The following is a 25460-nucleotide window of genomic DNA, read 5'->3' as shown; positions in this document are numbered from 1 at the left end:
GGAATGCAGTGGCGCGATCTTGGCTCACTGCAAGCTCCGCCTCCCAGGTTCATGCCATTCTCCTGCCTCAGCCTCCTGAGTAGCTGGAACTACAGGCGCCCGCGACCATGCCCGGCTAATTTTTTGTATTTTTAATAGAGACGGGGTTTCACTGTGTTAGCCAGGATGGGAAATATATTTAAATTCTAAGACTAACCTAGATGTTTTGAGTATTACTGGGTAAATCTTTGATCAAGAAAAGGTGGGCTTCCCAGCACATCAACAGACATTCACGGTCACTTATTAAATTTCACTTCATTTAAAAAAAAATCATTTCTGTGACTCAGTATCTCTTTCATGTAATTTGTCAAGTCTAAAACGATTTTAAAATTTGTCTCAAAATGATACGGGTACATTTTATGGAATAGAAAAAATTGGTTCCATCTTTATTGATAAGAATTTTCTAAGTTGTCAGTGACTGATTATTTGGGGCAGACATGGAAATTATAGTCTATTCTCCTCCAAGTCAAGCAATTTTCAGATGTTTTGATGAAGCCCTGACAAAAAAATAGCTCCTGTAATATTTATGATAAGACCACATGCCATATTCTACTCTGACATACACATTTGGCTTTACCTTATCATTAACATAAAATATTTCCACTTGATTTTAATTTGTCGCATTTGAATGTAACACTTAATAAGAGAGGTAGATATTTGTAGGAAATACATGGAGATAGACGACCTTTCCAGGGAAGACTTAAGACCAAACAGGAAGTGGAAAGTATGTTTTCAGAAGTGCTTAAATCATAACAATCGAAGCCCCATCCCATGTTGAGTGAGGTGCAGCATTTCAGGTAGTGGTGGATGGCCTCAGTCTATGAGTTTGTGTTTTCCTCTTGCTTCTGAGTTGTATGATATGATGGAGGAAGAGGAGTGTGGGTGGAGAGTGTGCATCTACTTTTTGTTAGAAATACCTCTTTCACTTCAAAGCTCCTATCATTGGCTTAGTATCATGATCCATTGCCTACCTTGCCTTTTGAAATCCATTCAACCCTATTAAGGATACAGAGTTAAGAATATGAGGGTTGGTGGTGAAGTCAGCAAAAATAGCAGAGTAGGGAGCCCCAAGGGCCCATTTCTCCACAAAAACATTGATGAAACCAACAAAAACTATCAAACTCAACTCTGTCAGAACTCTGGAAAATAGACAAAGGCAACCAAGCAAATGCCAAGTCAAGAAAAAAGTGACTAACATGATAGGAGAGATTTGTGACATTTTAACTTAGCTTTGCCACACACCGTGCTCAGCATGGCAGCAGTAGGAAAGATGGCAGCCACATTCTTTCTATGGGTACCTGATTCTGGAAGGAGCAGAGCAGACCTTATTACCAAAGAATTGTATTTGTCTGTTTTGACCTGAAGAGTCCCTAAAAGTACTTTCCCTCATTTTACCTAACTTGGAACTCTCTTAGGGCAGAAAAGCAGCCATGTAGAGGACATTCCTCCAAAACATAGAAAGGTAAATGAATAAGTCTCTGCCACTTAGGGAAAAAGATGATAGTTGTTATAAACAATAGATAGCCCTAAATCCTGGAAGGAAAAGCTGGAGAATAAGTTACTTTGGGGAATAATTGCTTTGTAAAATATTCCATATAATAGAGAACCTAAAAAATGATGCATATGCCCAGGATAGGACCTATGCTCAAAAGATTTGAGAAGACACTAAGCTTTCACCTTCAGCTTGAGATCTTAAGGCTTCACAACAGCAGGACATGAAGGCTAAGGCAGAGTTGTAAACAGCCAGGCTAGGAGAGGGTTGGGTGTGTGTGTGTGTGTGTGTGTGTGTGTGTGTGTGTGTGTGTGTGTGTTTGCTCTAGGCATTTAGGGAAATCTGCCAAACCACTAGCTAACCACAAGCTAACAAAATAGAGACTTCAGAGTCCATACAACAAAATATATAGCCTTTAAAAATAGTCTAGAAAAATGAGCAAAGTGTTTGAATAGACATTTATCCAAAGAGATATTTAAATGGAAATAAACACATGAAAAGATGCATAACGTCAGTAATCCCTCAGGAAATGTGAATCAAAACCACAATGAGATACCACTTGACACCATTTGGATAGCTATTATTGAAAAAAACAATAAAAATGGAAAAAAAAACAAATGTTGGTGAAGATGTGGGAAATTGTAACCCATGTATGTTCCTAGTGATGATGGGAAATGGTACAACCACTGTGGAAAATGGTATTGTATTTTTTCAAAAATAAACAGAATTACTATATAATTCAGCAAGTTCACTTCTGGGTATATATCTCAAACAATTAAAATCAGGGACTGAAACAGGCATTTGTACACTGATGGTCATAGCAGCATTATTCACAATAGACAAAAGGTGGAAACAACCCAAATGTCCATCAGTGGAGAAATAAACAAAATGTGGTATATACTTACAGTGGAATATGATTCAGCCTTTAAAAATAAAGAAATTCTGACACATGTTAGAACATGGATAAAACTTGAAGACATGCTAAGTGAAATATGCCAGAAACAAAAGGACAGATATTTGTATGATTCAACTCGTATGAGATAACTAGAGGAGTCAAATTTATAGAGGCAGAGTGGCAGTTGCCAGGGGATCGTCGGAGAGAAGTATAAGTAGTTATTGTTTAGTGAGTACAGAGTTTCAGCTTTGGAAGATATTAAAAACTTCTGAAGATGGATGGTGGTTGGTGATGATTGCACAACACAACATTTTGAATTTACTTAATGTCACTCAACTGTACACAAAATGACTAAAACAGTAAAGTTTGTGCTATCTATATTTTATCACAATAAAAAATAGTTTAGAAAAGTCACTAAAGAAAGAAACAACTCCAACCCACAGCAAGCAGCCAAAATAAACCCCAAGGAGTAGGAAGAATCTGGTTTCTAGAGTTACCACATAATAATATTCAAAATGTCTTGTTCTCAACAAAAAATTATGAGTCATGAGAAGAAACAAAAGAGTATCCCACTCACAGGAAAAAAATGAACAACTCTCCTTGAAAAAGCACACATATTGGATCTACTAACTAAGACTTTAAATCAACTCTTACAAAAAGGGTGATTACCAGAGCCTGGGAAGGATAATGGGTAGTGAGGTGGAGGGGGAAGTGGTGAAGTTTAATGAGTACAAAAACATAGGAAAAATGAATAAGATCTAGTATATGTTAGCACAAGAGGGTGATTACAGTCAAAAAATAATTTAATTACACATTTTAAAATAACTAAAAGCATATCATTGGATTGTTTGAAGCCAAAGGATAAATTATTGATGATAAAAATACCCCATTTACCTTGATGTGATTATTATGCATTGCATGTCTGTATCAAAATATCTCATATAATACATAAATATATACGCCTACTATGTATCCACAAAATAAAAAATTAAATAAATAAATATAAATGAATCAACTGTTATATATACTCAAAAAGATAAATGAAACCATGGACAAAGAACTGAAGGATAAAAAAAGAATAAAGAAAAATGAACAGAACCCAAGAGACCTGTGAGACACCATCAAGCATAGCAATGTAATGGGAGTCTCAGCAAGTGAGGAGAGAGAAAAAAAGGCAGAAAGAATATTTGAAGACATAATGGTTGTAAAACTCTCAAAGCTGATAAAAGGCATAAATCTACACATTCAGGAAGCTTGATGAACTCCAGGTAGGATAAATACAAAGACAGCCACACTAAGAGAAATTGTAATCAAACAGTTGAAAGCTCTAGACAAAGAAAGAATCTTGAAATTAGCAAGAGAGTTGCAATTAATCACATACAAATGATCTTCAATGAAATTAGTAACTGATTTCTTATCAGAAACAATGGAGGCAAGATAGTAATTGGATGATATATTTAAAATGTCAAAACAGGAGGAACAAAACAACCTGTCAACCAAGAATTGTATACCTGGCAAAATTAGTCTTCAAAATTTAAGAAAAAAGTAAAATATTTCCAGATAAAAGCTGATAGAGTTTATCACAAGTAGACCTGTCCTACAAGAAATGGTAAGGAGACGCCTTCAGGATGTAATGCCAGCAAACTTGATAGTAACTTGAAGGTGTACAAAAAAATAAAACCCACTACTAAAAGTAACTACATAGTCTTATATAAAGGCCTATTTTATTATATTATTGGCTTGTAACCCCTCTTTTTTCTCATATGATTTAAAAGACAAATATGTCAAACGATGAATAAAAATCTGTGTTAGTTTACATACAATGTCTAAAGATATAGTCTGTGACAAACACAATATAAAGAAAGAGATATGGAGAATATAAGAGCAAAGTAATTGTATACTCTTGAAGTTAAATTGGTGTTAAATCAACCCAGATTATTAGTTTAAGATGTTAGTTGTAATCCCCAAGATAACTACTAAAATATTAACTATAAAATATACAGAAAAAGAAATGAAAAGGTAATGAAAAATACACTTCAAAAATCAATTAAACACAAAAGAAGGCAGTAATGGGGGAATTGAGAAACAGGAAAGATAAAACATATAGAACACAAATAGTAAAAATGTCAAAAGTAAATCCTTTCTCGCCCATGATTACTTTTAAATGCAAATGAGCTAAACTTTCCAATTAAAAAGCAGAGATTGTCAGATTAAAAAAAAAACAATAACAACAAGATTCAACTCTATGCTGTTTACAACACATTCACTTTAGCTCCAAAGATACAAATAGGTTGAAAGTGACGGAATATAAAAAGAGATTTCATTCAAATTCTAAAAGAGGACTAGAATAGCTATACTAATATCAGTCAAAATAGACCTTAGGTCACACATGCTACAAGAGACAGAGAACATTGTGTATTGATAAATGGGGCAATTCATCAAGAATATAAAACAATTGAAAACATATATGCACCTAAGAGCTTAAGGTTTGATATAGAAAAGGGAATGAGCCTAGCTTGGTCTTGTACTAATTCAATTTAATTTACCTCTCATTGTGTATAACTCTGCAATCCTCTTTTTTTATAACATAGAAATTCCTTCCTACCTTTCTTTCTTCCTTCCTTCTTTTAGGAGGCAAGTTTTTAGTACCTGCTTGTGACAAGCCCTGTGCTAAGTTCTGGAGATACACATCTCAGTAATTATAGCCCCTGTAATTGTAGACTTTATAGTCCAAGTCATTAGCTTTCAAATTTTAGTTTATATGAGAATCCCCTGGGAGGCTGATAAAAAGTACAGACTACTGGGCCTCACCCAATGTGTCTGATTCAGTAGGCCTGGAGTGAGGCCCTAAGACCTGCATTTCTAACAAGCTTCCGGGAGGTGCTCATGCTGCTGGTTTGTGGACTGAACTTTGAGAACTACCGGCCTAAGTCATGGATTCTCCATTTTGGCTGTACATTGACGTCACCTGTGAGCTTTAAGAATACCGAGGCCCAGGTATCATCTTCAGACTTAAATTGCTTGGGAGTTGCCTGGTCATCTGGATGTTTTTTAAGCTTCTCACATGTCTTTAATACAGAACTAAAGCTGAGAGCCACTTCTCATTTCTGGCTGCTTATTACAACCACTTGGGAAGGTTTTAAAAAAAATACTGGTGTCTAGAAAGCATTATGGATTAATTCAATCAGAATCTCTGAGAATTGAGCCCCAGCACTAGTATTGTTGAAAAATGTCTAGTGTTGTTCAAATGATTTGAGTGTTTAACCAGAGCTGAACTCCATCTAAGCAACGGTAACATACCAAGAGTGAAGGAGAGAGGTAATTTTAAATGTCATTTTTTTGTTTGTCCTTTTAAATTATCAAGAAACAGACAGGAACATAAATGGAAAACCAAGTCTCCCATAACCTACCACTATAGTATGTCTATTATATCATACATTTTTCCTATCCAGTCTTTGACCATATGTGTGTATTTTTACATGGATCATATATGTGTAATTTGAGATTCTGCCAAAAAAATTTCTTTAAGCCACAGAATAACCTTTTAAAAATAATAACTGAAATGGGTGGCATTGTTGGATTTTCTCCATGTTCACTGAGGAAAGATAACGAGAATAAACTTAATCTCAGCAGGATAATTTAGACTTGTCACTGGAAGGACCTTCCTAGTCAGCAGAGTTAAACTGCTCAAGGAGAAAAAGTGGTGATAAACTAGGATATGGAATGAGGAAGCAAAGTCCTATCTAGAAGCCAGATGATGGGAAAATGGCCACGGAGAGATGATCTGGGACTTGGCAGGGACTGTTCCAGGTAGAATGCTGAAGACCATTAGTGGAGAGAATTTGTCTCTTCATCTGTATTTCACTTAGAATCTCCTGTGTGTGGTTCAGCATTTTGTTGTGGTTTGTGGATACACTTTCTAGTCTAAAGGAGTAGAATTAGATTAATATTTTCTATTGTAAAATTTAGTATCTTTAACTTAGAACATAATATAATTATGAACCATATAACTAAGTTTTGCAACTCATGCAGGGGGATTATAGATAACCCTAAAGCACTCATTCTTTATCTTTTCTAAGATAGTCGGGATATGAGCAGTTGAAGACACTCCTCTTAGTTAACCCAAGTGGGTGCCAAGACCCACGCATTGGAGAGTTGAAACAAAATACAATGAGTTTGAAATTTCAAGCAGAAGTTCAAGCATCTCTTTCTATTCTGTCTTGATACATTGCATTGAAAGAACTGCTGTGGTTTAATTCTATCAGTGAAAATAACAGGGTTTGTGGGGTTTTTAATTTATTTTTCCCTCTCCACATTAACGTTCCTCATTTGTGTTCAGTAAATTTGCTTCAACTGCTCAATTTGCATGAGGATTAAATTTCATTAACAGATGCAATTAGAAAGTGGAATTTATAGAATAAATCTTCTTTATACCCTAACCTAATTGACATAAAGATCACCAATGTAACTGACTAGAAATCCTTTCAAGATAGTCAAGCTGACATTTAATAGTGTTTTTTTCTATAAAATTAAGAATGTTCACTACAATCTACATATAAGAACTAATAAGCCTATTCCCTCCACCCATCACCTGAAATTATAGAGCTAGGTCAATTTTATATTCTTGCAGCAAAAAACTCCCCCAGCATGAGATTGAACAAAGTCTAGTTAAGCTTGCTATTTTTTTCCTTTTAGCAGACTCTCCCTTGAGTAAAGAAAGACAGAGAAGAGCAAAGGGTTTTCGCTGAGTGCACTCATAGCTTAGCCAAAGCCTTTCAGAGCTGAGTACAGAGGGGCCGCCTCAGTGGGAAGCAGAAATTAAGACCTGCTCCTCCATACATCCTACTTGCATCTTTAGCCTCGTTTTCTTTACAGCAGTTGTTTGCAACCTTGGCTGTACATTGAAATCACCTTAAAATTTTGAATGACAAGACCCCACTGTAGGGTTCTAATATACTTGGGCTGAGATGCAGTCCACACTATGTGAGTGTGAAAAGCTGCCCAGCGGTCCTAGTGTCTGGTCATGGTTAACAGCTGCTGCTTTACAGTAAGCAGTACTTTACCTGTGGCCAGGTAAGGCAAAAATGTGCCTGGGGACTTTGGGAAAAAGAAGGGGGTTCTCTCAGTAAAAGCTATGCTCCGGCAAAAAGCAGGTTAAGTGTTCCATGCTGCCTGTTTAAGAAGTAACAGTGCCAAGGCAATCCCATTTGCTCTGGCCATGTGATAATTAACAATTGATATTTGTGTGAAGCCAGCCTGCCTAACAGAATGATGTGCAGTCTTTCAGCCAAACAGTACACTGGCTCCTCTGTGGACTTAAAATTACATTCTAAAAAAGTAGATGGCATTTTTAATAAGCAAAACCCCAGTTTAAATATAACCAACTGAAATTCTAAGTAATTTGGCAATATGACTTCATGTGGGGGTCATCTTAACATTAATAATACCTGAAATGAAGTAATTTCTAAAATATTTCTAATCTCAAATTACTACCTTTGGTGACATTTTGGGTGATAGACTATTTTTACAAACTAGAATAGATTCTAAATCAGGAAAAGTACGTAACTGAGGTCTGGCTTTTTGAATCACACACTCACTTTTTTAATGAAATACATGTTTGCTAACCATGGTGTAGGCCATTAATGTCATTACCTCTACCACTTGAATAAAAGTGAATCCTTTTGTAGCTTATAGTGTGTAAACGTATGAGACTTATAGTATGTAGATATATGGTACTGACAGCCAAAACGGTATGCGTGTTATGTTAAATCACTGGGCAATAAAGTAGCCAATTTGGAAAATTCTCAGTTGGAGTAGTCCTGTGTGTTGGCAAATAAGACTTGCATTTACACAGTGAACAAAAAAAGTTTGCTTAAGAATTAGAAGCAAGTAATTGATTTTTTTTTAAATGATGTGGTTTAGGTGGAAGTAGTATAGCCCTACCAAGTAGAAAAAAAACAATCAATTGACTTAAAAAGTCTCAGCTGAAAAAAAATTTAGTTCCCATCTATCGACAAGGGCTCTGTCCTTAGATACAGCAGGAAGATTCAAGGCCCCATCATCTCTCTCCTCCCACTTCTCAACCTCCTCTTGGTGTGTTTCATTGTCCAAACTCAAAGGAAAGCCAGGAGGTGAAGGCTGGCTGATGCAGTTCAGAGAAGTTTGTCTCCTGGACACAGTGCAATATGGAGAAGCTAGAAAGTAGGTCTGAAAACAGAGAGAATTTGACTTTTTGCAGATGACATGATTGTATATTTAGAACACTCCATTGTCTCAGCCCAAAATCTTCTTAACCTGATAAGCAACTTCAGCAAAGTCTCAGTATACAAAATCAATGTGCAAAAATCACAAGTATTCCTATACACCAATGATAGAGAGCCAAATCATAGTGAACTCCCATTCACAATTGCTAAAAAGAGAATAAAATACCTAGGAATACAACTTACAAGGGATGTGAAGGACCCCTTCAAGGAGAACTACAAACCACTGCTCAAGGAAATAAGAGAGGACACAAACAAATGGAAAAAGATTCCATGATCATGGATCGGAAGAATCAATATTGTGAAAATGGCCATACTGCCCAAAGTAATTTTTAGATTCAATGCTATCCCCATCAAGCTACCATTGACTTTCTTCACAGAATTAGAAAAATTTACTTTAAATTTCATATGGAACCAAAAAAGAGCCCATGTAGCCAAGACAATCCTAAGCAGAAAGAACAAAGCTGGAGACATCACACTACCTGACTTCAAACTATACTACAAGGCTACAGTAACGAAACAGCATGGTACTGGTACCAAAACAGATATGTAGACCAATGGAACAGAACAGAGCCCTCAGAAATAACACCACACATCTACAACCATCTGATCTTTGACAAACCTTACAGAAACAAGAAATAGGGAAAGGATTCCCTAGTTAGTAAATGGTGTTGGGAAAACTGGCTAGCCATATGCAGAAAACTGAAACTGGAACCCTTCCTTACACCTTATACAAAATTTAACTCAAGATGGATTAAAGATTTAAATGTAAGACCTAAAGCCATAAAAACCCTAGAAGAAAACCTAGGCAATACCATTCAGGACATAGGCATGGGCAAAGATTTCATGACTAAAACACCAAAAGCAATGGCAATAAAAGCCAAAATTGAAAATGGGGTCTAATTAAACTAAAGAGCTTCTGCACAGCAAAAGAAACTACCATCAGAGTGAACAGACAACCTACAGAATGGGAGAAAATTTTTGCAGTCTATCCACCTGACAAAGGGCTAATATCCAGAATCTACAAAGAGCTTAAACAAATTTACAAGAAAAAAACAAACAACCCCATCAATAAATGGGTGAAGGAGATGAACAGACACTTCTCAAAAGAAGACATTTATGCAGCCAACATACATATGACAACTCATCATCACTGGTCATTAGTGTAATGCAAATAAAAACCACAATGAGATACCATCTAACGCCAGTTGGAATGGCAATCATTAACAAATCAGGAAACAACAGATGCTGGAGAAGATGTGGACAAATAGGAACAATTTTACACTTTGATGGGAGTGTAAATTAGTTCAACCATTGTGGAAGACAGTGTGGCAATTCCTCAACGATCTAGAACCAGAAATACCATTTGACCCAGCAATCCCATTACTGGGTATATACGCAAAGGATTATAAATCATTCTACTATAAAGACACATGCACATGTATGTTTATTACGGCACTGTTCACAATAGCAAAGACTTGGAACCAACCCAAATGCCCATCAATGATAGACTGGATAAAGAAAATGTGGCACACATATATCATGAAATACTATGCAGCCAGAAAAAAGGATGAGTTCATGTCCTTTGCAGGGACATGGTTGAAGCTGGAAGCCATCATTCTCAGCAAACTAACACAAGAACAGAAAACCAAACACCTCATGTTCTCACTCATAAGTGGGAGTTGAACAATGAGAACACATGGACACAGGAAGGGAAACATCACACACCGGGGCCTGTCAGTGGTTGGGGGGTTAGGGGATGGATATCATTAGGAGAAATACCTCATGTAGATGACATGTTGATGGATGCAGCAAACCACCATGGCACATGTATACCTATGTAACAAACCTGCACATTATGCGCATGTACCCCAGAACTTAAAATATAATAAAAAATAAAAAAAGAAAGTAGATCTGAATAGGCAAACAGAAATATATGGTATATCTATTTAACCAATAGCTTTCCTCTCCTTTCTCTGGAAATGTAACCAGCTAGAAGACTGGAGTAGCCATGTGACTAATTCCGACTAATGTGATGTAAGTAAGAGCGGCAAGGTAGGACTTTAAGGAAGATTTTTTTTCTCAAGAGGATATAGACCCCAGAACCTGTGTTTTGTCCTCAGTCATTTCCTCCTTCATGATACCTGCAAAACAGAGGTGAAGATTGAGGTTCCAACTGCCATTTTGGACTGAATTTAGGCAAATTTGCAGTTGGATGTCATTGCTAAGGATGGAAGAGCAGAAATTTACAAGAATGTGTGCCCTAGTGACTAAAGCCACCACAGCAGCCCTGGATTCCTCTTCTGAATTTATTCCCTATGAAGGAAAATTAATCATTATGTATTTAAAAAATCAACAGTTCAAAAGTTTCATCTCATTATGTATTTGCTATCAATTACATAATTAAAGTATGATGTAGGAATTTTTAAATCATCACTTTTAAATTTTAAAAATTAGTTCTAAGACCCCAAACTATGTGTAATTTTACAAAGTATATTTGACTGCCTTACAACAGGCTACTATCTACTTATGTATTGTGCTTACTTCAGATGAAAAATTGTGCCTTATCAACAGGTGGAAACAATCATTAAATATTAAAAATATTTGCTTAATGTAGCAAGTGAATGGGTGGACGAATCATCTCAGTTTCTATCGGGTTTTCAGCATGTGAACCTAGTGTATACCTTGTCAAAAAGTTGATTGTTTCTAATAAGCAGGATAACAGATACTCTAGCACCTTCAAAGTCAAACAGAGTTGAGAAATGAAGTGTGACTTATCCTTTGGAATGTAAAAAACAACATTTTTTAGGAAGCATGTGAATATGAATGAGAGGATGATCATCATTTAACTATCACCAAATAAACATAACATTTCTGTTGGGCACCTTTTGAGCAGTTAGATTTTCCATGGAATATGTTTCAGCTTTGTTTTGCTTGGTTGGTAATCATAGCATTGAATTTAATAAATAGATATTATTGAATTTCCTTGGAATGTTCCTGGTGTTGTAACATAAATTTAGTGCTTAACTGGCTATGATATGTGGCTACATATCTATAGTACTTACAGCTGGCGAAGTCTGTTTTAGGTTTTCTGGACTTCGGTTACCCAGCTTGAGCTATCTTGAGATTATAAATCACTTTTTTTTTTCAAACTACACATTCATGAAATATAGCATCAATAGAAGATGATTTATTCTGTGATCCTACTGGCAAAAGAATATATTGACACTATAATTTTGCTAGGTGTCATTTGTTCTTGGGGGTTCCTTGTGTTGGTATGCAATAGCAAATTAATCCAGAATTGCAAGGTAGAAGGAGATAGAACAGAACTCATAATTCTGATCTTGAGTCAGTTAGCTGAATAACTTGATCAGATCACATCTAATTTTTCTCAATGAGAGCACTATTGGCATCTCAGGCCATTGTGTAATATTGGCCTGTGCATTAGCCTCACAAATACTGAAAAGCAGTAGCACTTTCAGCCAGTTAAAATGCCAGGGACTTCTGCAGCAGCCTCTTGATTTGTGTGTTCCTGAACTTGAGCTCCAGGGACGATGGGCCAAGTTTGGGAGCAAGTGCTAGAGTTTGGAAACAGTATTGCACTTAAGTTAAAAGCAGAGGGGTGCTAAAATGTTGACTCTGATGCAGGTCTGTGGCAATTTAATTCCATTTCCCCCTCTGTCTTGAACCCATTTTACTTGACCACTAACAGTTTTTAGCCTAAATTATCCGGATACCAAGTCTTCACTTCATTCTCCCCTGTGGACAACCCAATGCCTGGGAACATGATGTTCATAAGTTTAGTATTCTCCAATACATCAAGATCTTGATGGAAAATCTCTCTAAAATAGTAATGGGAAAAATCTTCCCTCCAAAATTCCAATTATTTTGAGTGAACATCATCATGCATATAAAACCAATGTCACTGGCATGCATGAGAAACTTTAATTTAACATAGGTTAGCAATAATCATTAGTAGTCAAAACTTCATTGCTGATCAGTAGTGGGATGGTGCCTGTGAATAGCCACTGCACTCTAGCCTGGGCAACATAGCAAGACTCCAACTCTAAAATACATAAATAAATAAATACTTAAAAAAATCATTAGTAGGCGGTATGTTCCTTCTCTACTTAAAAGCAACCAATGTTAAAATGTCCATTTGAAGTTGTTAAAAATTTTTAAAGACATGACTTAGAAATTGCGACTTAGCAACTAAAGCTGTGGCTTTGAAGTCAATTTATACTTTAAAGGGAATCTATTATCAGTTAAGTTTTCAGATCTCATAACCAAATTGGAAATCTGAAGAAGCCAGAAGTTCTAAAATACAGTGTTTTGAAAGGACATTGATATATAGTTGTGATATTGTCTTATCAACACACTTTTCTTTAAAAGAATAATTTCTTCTCATGTTATCAATCCTTAAAATGGGTCACGTATTCTTGGAAAACAGGGTATTCATTCAATCTTTAAAACACCGTCTAAACTTCAAGTGAACTTCAAACAGCCCAAACCAAATATATGCTGGATAAAGTGTATTGTGGTTACTGGAAAACTTTAAAATATGAAACATTCCTATTGCTGTTGGTATTTTACCTCTGAGAATTTTCTAGCCAAAGTTCTATTTGAACTGAGGTCAAAAATCAGTTACTGCGTGGGCTTTTCTTAAGGGATGAATTTAATGAAAGGGCCTAGTTATTGCAACATATGCTGCCTTCATTTCAAAAGATTTCCTTGAAGCATAATGATTAAAGCCTGTGGAGAAAAAAATTTGTACTTTTCAAAAGCTCCATGAAGTACCCCACAGAAGAAAAAACAAAGTTCTGAATCCACATATAGAGTGAATAAATATTCCTTTTAGCTTAAAAGTCATAAAAAATCATTAGTTATTTTTGTTCCTTTTTATTGAAAGTGTTTTAAGAGTTTTAAAAGACCAGTGTACATTGTATCAAATATTCCTGCTTATTTCCAAAGAAAAGTGAACTCCTTTATTTTGAATCTTTTTTTTTCTTTACACAGAGTAGGGAAGAATTCAAATGTTCAGCAAGTATTCTTAAGCGCCTAAGTCATTGCACTAAAGCAAATCTCATTTGATGGCTCTTTTAAGGTGGATTCTCTAGAACCAAAGACTGAGAGACACTTTTGGGTACAAAGAGTTTATCTGGAAGGTGATGTCAACAAGCACCAGTACAGGCGTGGGCAGAAATAGAGAGAAGGAAAGGCAGGAAGGCAGCCAATATGGTGTGAGTTAACAAGCAGGTTACTATTGTGGACAACTGGAACCTAATCCCACTGCAGTATTGGGGGTGAGAGGTTATAACACAGACTTTACTGTTACCCCACATGAGGGGCAAGGGAGCAGAGGTAGTTATCCGCCAACAGGTTTTGATTGATGGATGCATTTGGTTTGTAAGGGAGCTCTCCCTTGAAATGCTCTTTCATTCAACCACTGCTGCTCATCCCGTCCTTGGGCCTACTGGACACCAGCAAGAGTGCCTTTAGGCAGAAAGCTTCAGTTGTTTGCCTCAAAAGTCATCACAGGAATGATGGGAACTCAGAAAATATTGCCAGGACATTGACTACATCTGCCACAATGAAAAGCTGTCTGTAAAATCCAACTACAAAGTAAACAAGTATTTCCGCAAAAGATAAATATTAATAGTAAAATACATATCAGAAATCACCCAAACTGTCTAGTAATCAGAAAAATACAAATTAAAACAGGATTAATCCAAGTCGAGGGGTATTTAATTATCAAATTTTTGTAAAACTGTGATAAAGCCTAATATGGCAGGGTACTGTTGGTACTAAGAATATTATTTTTAAAAGCCACTTGGCATTGCGTTTCAATAGGTAAATCAATGTTCACATATACTGACTTAATGATCAAATTTCTAGGATATAAGTATGAAAGAAAGGAAATAAAACTTGAAGAGAGTGACAATAGCTTATGTGTCCACAAAAATAGGGAAATGATTAAGTAGATTATAGTGTATGGAATCACTGATATTATAATCAATAAGATTAGGGTTGTTAAGGTAAGTATTAGCATGAAAATAAATGCTTATACTGTAACAATAAGTAGAAAAATGATACACAAAATTATACATGCATTCCAGTTGCAGCTATCTTATTTTTCAACAGCATTAAAAACTACTGGAAGGAAATACACCCAAAAGGCTAATAGTGATTAAAATTTACTACCAGTGTCAATTACAATGCAAGGAACAGAAAATCCAGCTCTCACTGGCTTAAACAATGAAATGTATTTCTTCATATAACTGTGTAACTAGAAAGCCCAAGGGCGGGGCTTCAGGTTTGAACCAGCCAGCAGCTCAGCCAGGTCATTAAAGGTCTAGCTGTTTCTCTTCACTCTTCCTTGATGTTTGCTTCGTGCCAAAGGAGGCTCTCCTCTTGGTTGTCATTTTGATGCCAGCAGAAACTAGAACTAGAAACTAGTTGCTTCCATGGTCACACTGAGGGTCAGAATGAGGGCTTTTATCCCTCAGCCACTGAACAAAATTTCAGAGGTCATCTTACTATCAGTTGCGTGCCCGTCAGTGAATCCAAAACTGTGGCTGGTGGATAAGATTGGTTTTAAGCAGATCAGGGCAGCCCTCTGCAACAGTGGTGGAGTTAATTTCCCTCTAAGTCTGTGGCTTCCACCCAGTGAGGAAGGTAGAGAATGGGTGAAGAGGAAACAATGCCAATATCTACAGTAATATATAAATATATATAGGTATATATGTCATTTTTGCATGTGGGTGCATATATGTAAAGATACATATATACAAACACACCCATCAACAGAGGAAACACAACTGCACTTACCACGCTGATTAATTCTTTTATTTACTCATTCAATTGACACCTACTCCAGACACTATCCTAGAGACCCCAGAAACAACAGTAAATAAGACAGTTAAGGTCCCTGATCTCACAGAGCTGACATCCCAGTGGAGGAAGACAGGCAATAAGCAAATGAGTTCATGATCAGGAAAAATGATGTGAAGTAACTAAAGCGAGGTGCCAGTTGGAGTAACCAGGTGTATTTTGTTTTCTTTTGAGTGGTTAGAGGAGGACTCTTTGAGGAGGAGACATTTAAGCTGAGATCTGTATGAAAACAAGAGCCATCCAGGCAAAGATCAGGGGTCTGGATCACACAGAGAAGAAAGCTCATTAGTACAAAAGGGCTTTCAAGTCAAAGTAATCCTGGGATTTTGGAGAAATCACAAGTCCTGTGAAGCAGAGCCATGGTGGATGAAAAGTGGAATGGGATAAAGAGAGTGTGGAATGCTATGTAGGCACCAGGTCATGTAAAACTTTGGAGACAATGGTTGGAATTTGGGTGTCATGCAAAGAGCAAGGAGACTCATTTGAATGTTTTTAGTAGAAACAGGGAAATATCTATTTCTGTGTTTTAGAAATCTGTTTGGGAGGCCAGGCATGGTGGCTCATGCCTGTAATCCCTATCCTAGCCTTTGGGAGGCTGGGGCAGACGGATGACTTGAAGTCAGGAGTTCAAGACCAGCCTAGCCAACATGGTGGAACTCCATCTCTAATAAAAATACAAAAATTAGATGGGTGTGGTGCCACATGCCTGTGATCCCAGCTACTTGGGAGGCTGAGACAGGAGAATCACTTGAACTCGAGAGACAGAGGTTGCAGTGAGCTGAGATCATGACACTGCATTCCAGCCTGGGTGACAAAGTGAGACTCCATCTCAAAAAAAAAAAAAAAAAAAAAAAAAGGACCTGTCTGAGGATGGTTTATAAGATGGCTTGTGGAGAGACAACAGGAAATTCAGAGCTGTACTTGTCTAGGCAAGAGATGGTGATGACTTGAACTAAAGAGTAATAGAGGATTGAGAGGAATGGACAGCCTGATGTACACTGTGTGGAGATAATGCCCTATGTCTTAATGATCTAGAAAGTCATGGAATAAAGGCTAACTCTCAATTATTTTATATGAGCAACTGGTGGGTTGATGGGCTGTGACCAAGATGAGGAAAATGAGGGAAGATTTGGAAAGAAAGGGAAGAACTAAGAACACTTTATGGACATTTAAAGTTTGGGGTATCTATTAGTCATTAGGGCTGATTACATATTTGCTGGCACACTCCAAAAGTGAAACTGAGGGGTCCCTTTTCCAAAAAGCAGTGGGGGAAGTGCCAGTAAAGATACTAAAATGGAACACTTTTCTTTCTTCTGCAATCTGTCTCTTGACTGGTCATGGTATTTTCTTAAAAATTACTATTTAATGTCATTCTAAGTAAAAACAATTAAAATTGTACATTACGAGTTTTAACATTCATCCTTATGCAATGCCATTTGCAGCAAATAAAATGCATTTTAAGCATTTAATTTATATACAGAATCACAAAAATTATACAATTCACATTTCATAGATAGTACATGCCTATGTTTTTTGTTCTTATCAAGATAGAGGAACTACTGTACAAAACTAGTATCATTGTTTTTATTTTACTTCTTGATACATGAACACTCTACCAGTCTTCTCTACCTTCAGCTTACTGATGAGAAAGGAAGGACTGGAAAGAAGGGGAACTCTCGGTTGTTCCATCTTTCTCACTTTTTCTATGTCATTATATTCAGTGTCATGGTTGGCTAATAGAAATAACACATAATGATTAGGATTATTGGTGTTTCATGTTTTAGAATGCTATTTCTGCATTTGAAGCAAGTTCTGATTCTAATGGAAAGCATGACTTTTCATAGATGTGAGAACCTGGAGATGTAACACTTTTATCATGTAGTTGGTTTGAGCCTCATTGAACTCTTATTGAGGATCCATGGACATTCTGTGCACCTGAGCATTGCAAATTCAGTATGTGAGCAGGGCAGCAAAGAACAATGGACATGTATCTTGCACATATCTCCTCTGCTTATGTGCATTCTCCATTGTTCCATCAGACTTCAGTTACAAAACACAAGTTCAAAGATAAAATGATGGAGAATTTCAGGACAATGACTGCAGAACATTAAACTAAGCATGGGTCCTTCTGAGTACCGGGCCCTGTGTGACTGCAGAGGCCTCACACTCATGAAGCTGACCCTGCATTCATGTGGAAATGTGTAAAAAATAGATATTGAAGTCAGGAGTGCCGGAGAAAGGTCATTTTTGGGGATGTATGCTTGGGAATTATTAGTATTTATATATTAAATATTTTAGGGCATAGACAGGGTGAGACCACCTACAGGGAGTGTGGAGATGAAGAAAATTTCTCAGAAAAGAATCCTAGACACTCCAGTAACACAAAAGGCCATGGACCTGCAAAGTATATTGAGAAGGAATGGCCAGAAAAGTAGGACGATAATGGGAAAGTCCAAAATTCTAAAACCCACTAGAAGACAATAGTTAAAGTAGAGGGATATGATCATTTATCTTGAAAGCTACTGAGATGTCAAGCAAGATGAGAAAGGAAATGTCATTACTGGATTTGTCAACATGGGGGTCATTGGTGACCTTAGTGAATACAGCCTCTCTAGAAAAAGGAGGACAAACATTCAAGTGAACATTCAGGAGAAAATGAATGGTGAGAAAAGGCACAGCAATGTTGACAACTTTTTCAAGAACTTTAGCTAGGAAATGGAACAGAGAAATGGTGCTGTGCTTGCAGAAGGATGCGGTACCAAGGGAATGATGTCGATATGTTTAGCAGTAATTATTTTCAGTGCTGTATACTATTCCATTCTCTGGACCTATTGTAAACTGTATATTCATGAGTGTTTAGTATATACACATACCTCTGTTTTGCAAAGCAGTTTGTCATGCTACTACCATCAACAGGGACAAGAGGTCCCAATTATTCACATTCTAATTCAAAATGTGAGATTCTGGCCAAATGATGCTTCTGACCTCTCTGTAAAAAGACCAAGTTCTAAATGACTTTGGGTTTCACTTTGATCTCTGTTAATCAAGATTTACTCTGAGCTCCCAAAGGCATGAAGAGCTTTTTCTTCTGGTTTCTTGCTTCTCTCCAAGCAGGACTTTGGAGCATCCGTGGGTGATTACAGTGATAGTTTCCTTCATGGCTTTCAGGCCATGAACAAATGAAAACAGAACAAAAAGCCAAGAATTCCATGCTTCTGTAAGTCTATTATTTCAGGGTAATTACACATTTACATTTTTGCAGCTAGTGGCTGATGGACATTGTGCAAAAGGGAGAAAAAGATAAATGTAGATTTTTTTAAGGTTTCCTTTACCACTTTGTTTTTAAAGACTACTTTGTGTTTGAAGCATATAAATTAGAGCTCAAAAGTTTCCAGCAATTAGTTTACAAGCAAAAGAGAAAGAATCAAGGCCAAAGAACAATCTTATTTAAAATGCTGTGGTTGGCCTGGCACGGTGGCTCATGCCTGTGATCCCAGCACTTTGGGAGACTGAGGCAGGCTGATCACCTGAAGTCAGGAGTTCAAGACCAGCCAATATGGTGAAACCCCATCTCTATTAAAAATACAAAAATTAGCCAGGTATGGTGGCGGGCACCTGTAATCCCAGCTACTCTGGAGCCTGAGGCTGGGGAATTGCTTGAAGACAGGAGGCAGAGGTTGCACTGAGCCGAGATCATGCCACTGCACTCCAGCCTGGGTGACAGAGCGAGACTCCTTCTCAAAAAAAAAAAAAAAAAAAAAAAAAAAAATGCTGTGTTTAAGAAGAGGGTATCTGAGGATCATAGAATTTTAGTCACAGAAAAAAGAAACAGAAATACTAAGTGTTTATGATTCTTAATCATTTTCATCACATGTAGGTCCTGAGTCAAGGACTTGAATGAAAATAGTTTATTTTGAAGAAGTTCCCAGGAAACAGCATTAGAAGTATGCAGAAGGGAGGGAGGGAAGTGATGTACTCAATAAAGGATATGTTATCAAGCCATTGCTACTGTGGGCAACCAGAGTCAATCTCACTGGGAACTGGGAGGCACGATCAAATACAAGCCTCAGAGTTTCCCCACTGGAGGTGCAAGGGAGCTGGGATATTTATCCACCAACTTCCTTCGGTCATTGGTTGACGGTTGTTTCCAGGAGACATCAACTCTCTTGCACTTCCAGCCTGTTAGGCCTTAAGCAGGCTCTGGCCATGGAAAAATCACTTCAACAAAAAAGATACAAAGGCTGGTAGTTAGAAGTTGAGTCCAAATTCAATAAGATGGTAAAGACAGACACAGCTGGGGAACCAAAAGAGGCTTGTAATTGGGATGGAAGGGACAACAGTAGTTAAAACAAAGCTCCGTCTGTACTTGTTTCTGACACTAATCCAAATGAGGACCTCCCATTCCCCCTTAGGAAATCATCCATTTAGTCCAACCCATAGATTGGCTTATAAGGACATGGAGGCTCAGTGATACTTAGTGACTTGCTCAAGGGTGCACAGATGCAGTAGAGAAATTGGACATCTTGATGTATTAATATGTGAGTCTGATGAACATGAGTAAAATGTGTCTTCAAATATTTAGACAGAGAGAAAGAAAATAGCTGTCTCAGACATGCAAGTGAAGCATTTCAAATGGAAACTTCTTAGCTTATACTTAGCCCCAGCCAGACTCAGAAACAGATATAGGCACTAGACTAGACAGCATCAACATTCCAACAGGAGTTTTCCCTTCACCGTGGAAGATTAGTATTGTGCCCACAGAAAATGTCTGTGCATAGACAGAGCCCATATGACTCTTGTATTTTCTTTCCTGACTTAGACATAAATTTGGCAAAGGAGCAGCATGCGAAGTGGACAGAACATTCCTTTTGTCCTTTGACCTAGACAAGAATCAGGCAATGACCCTACCTTAGCACTTTATTTAGAGATGGATTGCCCCGCTCTAGGGTTTTGGTGGACAGGTTTACTTCACTGTAAGTGGGAAAATACCTGGCTGTTTCTCACCTCACCCAAGAGTGCTAACAGAGGGATTCCCATTGATCTGATTTGTTTGCACTGTAAGGCTGGATTCAACTTCAGCGTGAAATCGTCTTGGAATCTGAAATAATCTTGATTGGATTTCCATTTGGATTAACATCACGTAAGAGTTGATATCCACTCTAACATCAGAGATTGTGGTCTGTGCTACTTCTTTTGTCCCTTTGTTTTATACAACTAACGAGCTTGGAGATGTAAATCAGTCACCATTTTAAACTGATTGACCAAACTCAGTAAGAAATAAAACCTCTTGCTTCATGGAAGTCACTCAGCCTTCAAACATTTGCAAATTAACTAAGTCATAAGTACTCTAGATCAATTTATAAAACACAGTTAAAATATCTCAATTAAAATCATACATACATGTTCAAATAAACTGCAATAAGCTTCTATAAAATTGCTTAGAAAATATAATTTCTGTTTTCAATTTGTAAATTATTTCCCAGGTCATCAAATTAATAATTGAAAAAAACCTTCTAATAATTGGTGGGCATTTCTGCCTAATTTTCAATAAAAGTGGTAGTTTAGTCTGTCCTCCTGAAGCACTTAACCTGATTTTGTATCTTAATAAAGGAATACTATTTAGGAGTTCGGGGACGGTGCTATGCTGTTAAAGGCATTCCTTGGAGCCCATGTTTGTTATTGATGAAATTCCTCCAGTCTGGGATGAACAAACTGTAAAGCCATAGATAAAAGGCCAAGGAGAAGAAAGACACTCGGACCAGGCATTCCTAATTCTAAATATAGTTTAAGAATCTCTCTCCTGTTCATTTTAGCAAAAGGTTTGGAGATAACATTTCACATTGACATATTTCCATACAATCATTTAAATTTATTATTTCCAGTTTTTAGTGTAAGTATACATATACACATAGTCTCTCTTTATATATAATTACTCTAAAAATCTAAGCTCATTCTAGAAATATTTTGGGAATATGTATCTTATAAAGAAACAATATAATTTGTTACTCATCTCTCTTTCCAAAGGCAGCCCAAGTTAATTTCCTGGGATCTCTCCTAGTAGTATTGTTAAGCAATCATTTGTCTTTTATCTAGCTGAAATTAAGTTAAATGTGGGATTGTGTTTCATGCCATTGTTTTATATTGTAAGATATTAAAACATAATATTACATAATATTTTTAAGTTGTAGCCATCAATTTAATGATTAACTACACAATAATTCATACATTACCTACATTTCTATGAGTTTTTCAAGTCTACGTGTGATGGTGAGACCTGCATTTGAGATAGGGAGCAAACCGAGTGCATGGAAGGAGGTACAGAAGTAATATTAGAGAGTTGACCTTAATCCTGTAGAGCCAGGTCATGAAAAGGGAGTAGAGAACCTCAAAAGAAGAGCAAAGAGAGAAAGAATGTGAGTTTGATGACAAGTTGCATTAATAAAAAACCAACAATCAAGTCATGTATTATTTGTAGACATATAAGAGGTAAATACTTTTTGAGAGTCTTGAGGCCGGGTGCGGTGGCCCACGCCTGTAATGCCAGCACTTTGGGAGGCCGAGGCGGGCGGATCACGAGGTTGGGAGATCGAGACCGTCCTGGCTAACATGGTGAAACCCCGTCTCTATTAAAAATACAAAAAAAAAAAAAAATTAGCTGGGCGTGGTGGTGGGTGCCTGTGGTCCCAGCTACTCGGGAGGCTGAGGCAGGAGAATGATGTGAACCCAGGAGGTGGAGCTTGCAGTGAGCCGAGGTCGTGCCACTGCACTCCAGCCTGGGCAACAGAGCGAGACTCTGTCTCAAAAAAAAAAAAAAAAAAAAAGAATCTTGCAAATAACAACGTTGAATCATAGAAGCATTTCACATTTTCCTTGATAACCTTCTAACTTAAGCAATCTTAACTGACAAAACTACAAAATCAAAATATTAATAATTCCCCCACGATATGTGTCCTAGTTTAGTTTATAAGTCTTGGTACTTAAGGGATCTAATGGGAAGTTACATTTAAAACATGTTTTAAAATAAATTTAAAAAGCTAGAGATAAATCCATGGACAAAAACCATGCTAGAGGTAAATCCATGGGCAATAAACCATGCCAGTTCTCTTTTCTGTGCTAATGATTAGATTATCAATGCCTTTATTTTTCTCCCCTTTCTGTCTTCCTTGTTTGATTTTGTTTTCAATGTTAAAATGCCAAGGCACTTATAATGCTTCCTGTATTAGGTTTTCTTGTGAAAACCATTTGTCCTTTTCTGTATACCAGATTCTCATTATAACTGGGTCTGTGCGTGTGAGCTGTGGAGCCTCCACCTTGGTAAACAAGCCTAAAAAAATTGCTGCTGTAACTAATACGCCTGATGCCTTCAGCCCATAGGGATCTCTTTCATCTCTGTTCTAATACAACTTGCCAACAATTAACTCATAATCCTAACCTCTGTAAGCCTTTGTAATTTATTTTTGGTGTACTCATTTCTTTGTCTTCACTGCTTAATAGCTTAGTAAGAATAAGGACTATGCAAACTTTTGTGTGTGTTTTTCAGACACCAACCCAGTATTTGGCACATAATGTACCTGCCATTAATTAATATTTTTGTTGAGTGAGCCAACTTCCTTTGGATGGGCATGAGATAACCACTTCTGTATAATACATTCTCTCCAGGGCAATTAAAGCAGTTTTTCAGTGTGTGAAGGTTGTGAATGATCAACTCTCAACAGTCCTTGATCTTTTAAAGCACAATGAGTGAAGGAAACAAAGCTGTTGACTCATAAAAATGAATTAATAAAAAGTAACCTCTCCTAAGTAAGAAATGGAATATAAAGGATAAGTGTTGAGTGGCCACAAGGGCCATAACTGGAAGTTGTGATGGAGAACACATCTGAGTTATTTGCAAGAAGAGTAAACATATTAAAGATGAAAAGTTATGTGCAAAGAATAGTCCTAACCCATACTGTTTAAAGGACTATCCAGAGTAAAGACATTAGATGGAATTCTTAGGGAAACAGCCTGTGCTTGTTCCCCCAATTATTTCTCTGGGCTTTGTAAACACTGCATATTTAGTGTTTGTCCATTACCCTTCAGGGTCATTACAAAAGAACTCAGCCTTGACCCGGATTCCTGAGAAATAAATCACAGCTTTTCTTATTACCTTCCAGTAGAACTTGAAGCAATAATTCAAACTCTGCTTTAAGTCATCATATATAATCACAAGTGAGTATGTTAATAACAAAATGGATATTCATATACAGACCCGAGTAAATTTCTGATGGCAGTCACGTCTTGATAGGAATAAATACTGGTTCATTACAAATTACTTAATAAATGTGCATCTGGATTCTCAAGCATTATAACAGATGATAGAATATTAATCTTGTTTGTTTTCAGAGCACTTCTTTTTCTTTAAGTTATACTTGCTGGTATTTACTTCGCCAGAAGATTGATTGCATTATTGGCCTCAATTCTTCATCATTACTACCTCCCTGGAACCACGCCCTTAGACATGTACTTTATAATTGCCTTCTACTCAGCAATGTGACACATTGCAAATGAGACGTTGGCAAATGTCACATATACAGAGAAGTAAAAAGCACTTGTGCAATTGGGCTTGCTCTTAGGGTTGTCCTCTGACACTGCCATGAGAAGGATAGGCCCAGGCTATCCGGCTAGAGGAGGAATCACATGGGGTAGAGCTGAGTATCCACAGTTGTCTCAACCAAGGCCACCCTAGATAAGCCAACAGCAAGCCTACCTTCACACGTGTGAGCAGGCTCAGTCAAGGCAAACACAACCATGCAGTCAACCCATACAAGTGTAAGCTAAACAACTACTTATTGTTTCAAGCCTCTACATGTTGGGTTAGTTCGTTACATGGCATTAGTATGAAAATACCTAATTGATACACCTTGATTTCTCAATATTCAAATATAATTGCTTCTTACTAATCATAAGTATAGAAGCATGTAGACAATGACTAGAAAGACTTTGAGTAGGTCCCATTCATAGGATGTGATATCAAATTAAATTAAAAACACAATGTATTTTTCCCACAAAATGCTGAGAAAGTTTGAACCATTCTGTCTTCATTTTCATTTTTTTTTTTCCTACACCAAGAACCAAGTGACTATAGAAGAGTCTAGCTGGCCTTATATTGGGTTCTCTAGGATTATGTATGGAGGGAGCATGCCATGCCACAGGGGCCCACATAGGGAAGCACCAGGATCATCAGGAGACAGAGGGAGCAAGGGGAAAATGTGGGCAAGGTCTTTTATTGTTGTTTCCACAGGAACAAATAGGCAAGGTAGTGTAAGGCAGGCTTAGGATTGGCTTGTTTGAATAATTTCAGCAGGCTCTGGGGTGTAGGAGCTCTCTCTATGGTCTGGTACCTGGCCCTGGGTGATGGAGCAGTAGAATATTGGCCCTGAGTATGACAGCCTCATGAGGAGGTGGTGGGTATGTGGGCTCTGGATTGGTTAGTTTGTATATAACAGGTGTTGTCCTTGTTCACTGTCTCCAGGAATTAGCTAGCCCACTGGGGCAGTGCTTCCAGTGTCAGCAAAATCCAAACTGGGGTGGCCTCACATGTCAAAGCATCAAAAATACAGAAAATAAAAAGGCATGACTAATACAAACTTCCCTGCAAAAATATATTCCTAAGGCAATAATATATTACTGTTCTTAGACAAGTTAAGGGAGTTGCACTGTACTTAAAGTCATGTAGATGTGCTGTGATAATGATACAATGACCACAAGAATCTCAAAATATTTTTAAAGGAATCCTCAGTCTTATATAAAGTTTGCAGTGTTAACTTCTTGCTATACTGTCCTCTTTCGACGGTTTTCTTTCCAGTGATCAACATTGATTGATGTAGGACCTTCTTAGCGTTCT

The 25460-nt window shown here is 37.2% G+C and overlaps 1 protein-coding gene and 1 long non-coding RNA gene across 10 annotated transcripts in view; one reads left to right on the top strand and one right to left on the bottom strand.

The window, feature by feature from the left end:
• PLCB1 (phospholipase C beta 1) overlaps nucleotides 1-25460 on the top strand; it is a 767658-nt gene that overhangs the window by 425602 nt on the left and 316596 nt on the right. The gene's annotated exons all lie outside the window — the stretch shown is intronic.
• Nucleotides 1-25460, bottom strand: part of LOC131382237 (uncharacterized) — a 121325-nt gene that overhangs the window by 15342 nt on the left and 80523 nt on the right. Inside the window, exon 4 of one of the 5 annotated variants that reach the window (XR_009211533.1) lies at nucleotides 22072-22200. The exons of the other annotated variants lie outside the window; for them this stretch is intronic. This is a non-coding gene — a long non-coding RNA (uncharacterized LOC131382237). The remainder of the gene's footprint in view (nucleotides 1-22071; nucleotides 22201-25460) is intronic. 5 annotated transcript variants of the gene reach the window in all.

This window comes from Hylobates moloch, unplaced genomic scaffold, assembly GCF_009828535.3.
Source record: "Hylobates moloch isolate HMO894 unplaced genomic scaffold, HMol_V3 SCAFFOLD_21, whole genome shotgun sequence".
In the NCBI taxonomy this organism is placed as follows: domain Eukaryota; kingdom Metazoa; phylum Chordata; class Mammalia; order Primates; family Hylobatidae; genus Hylobates; species Hylobates moloch.
The sequence above is the reverse complement of the archived record's forward strand: the minus strand, read 5'-3'. Positions and strand labels throughout refer to the sequence as shown.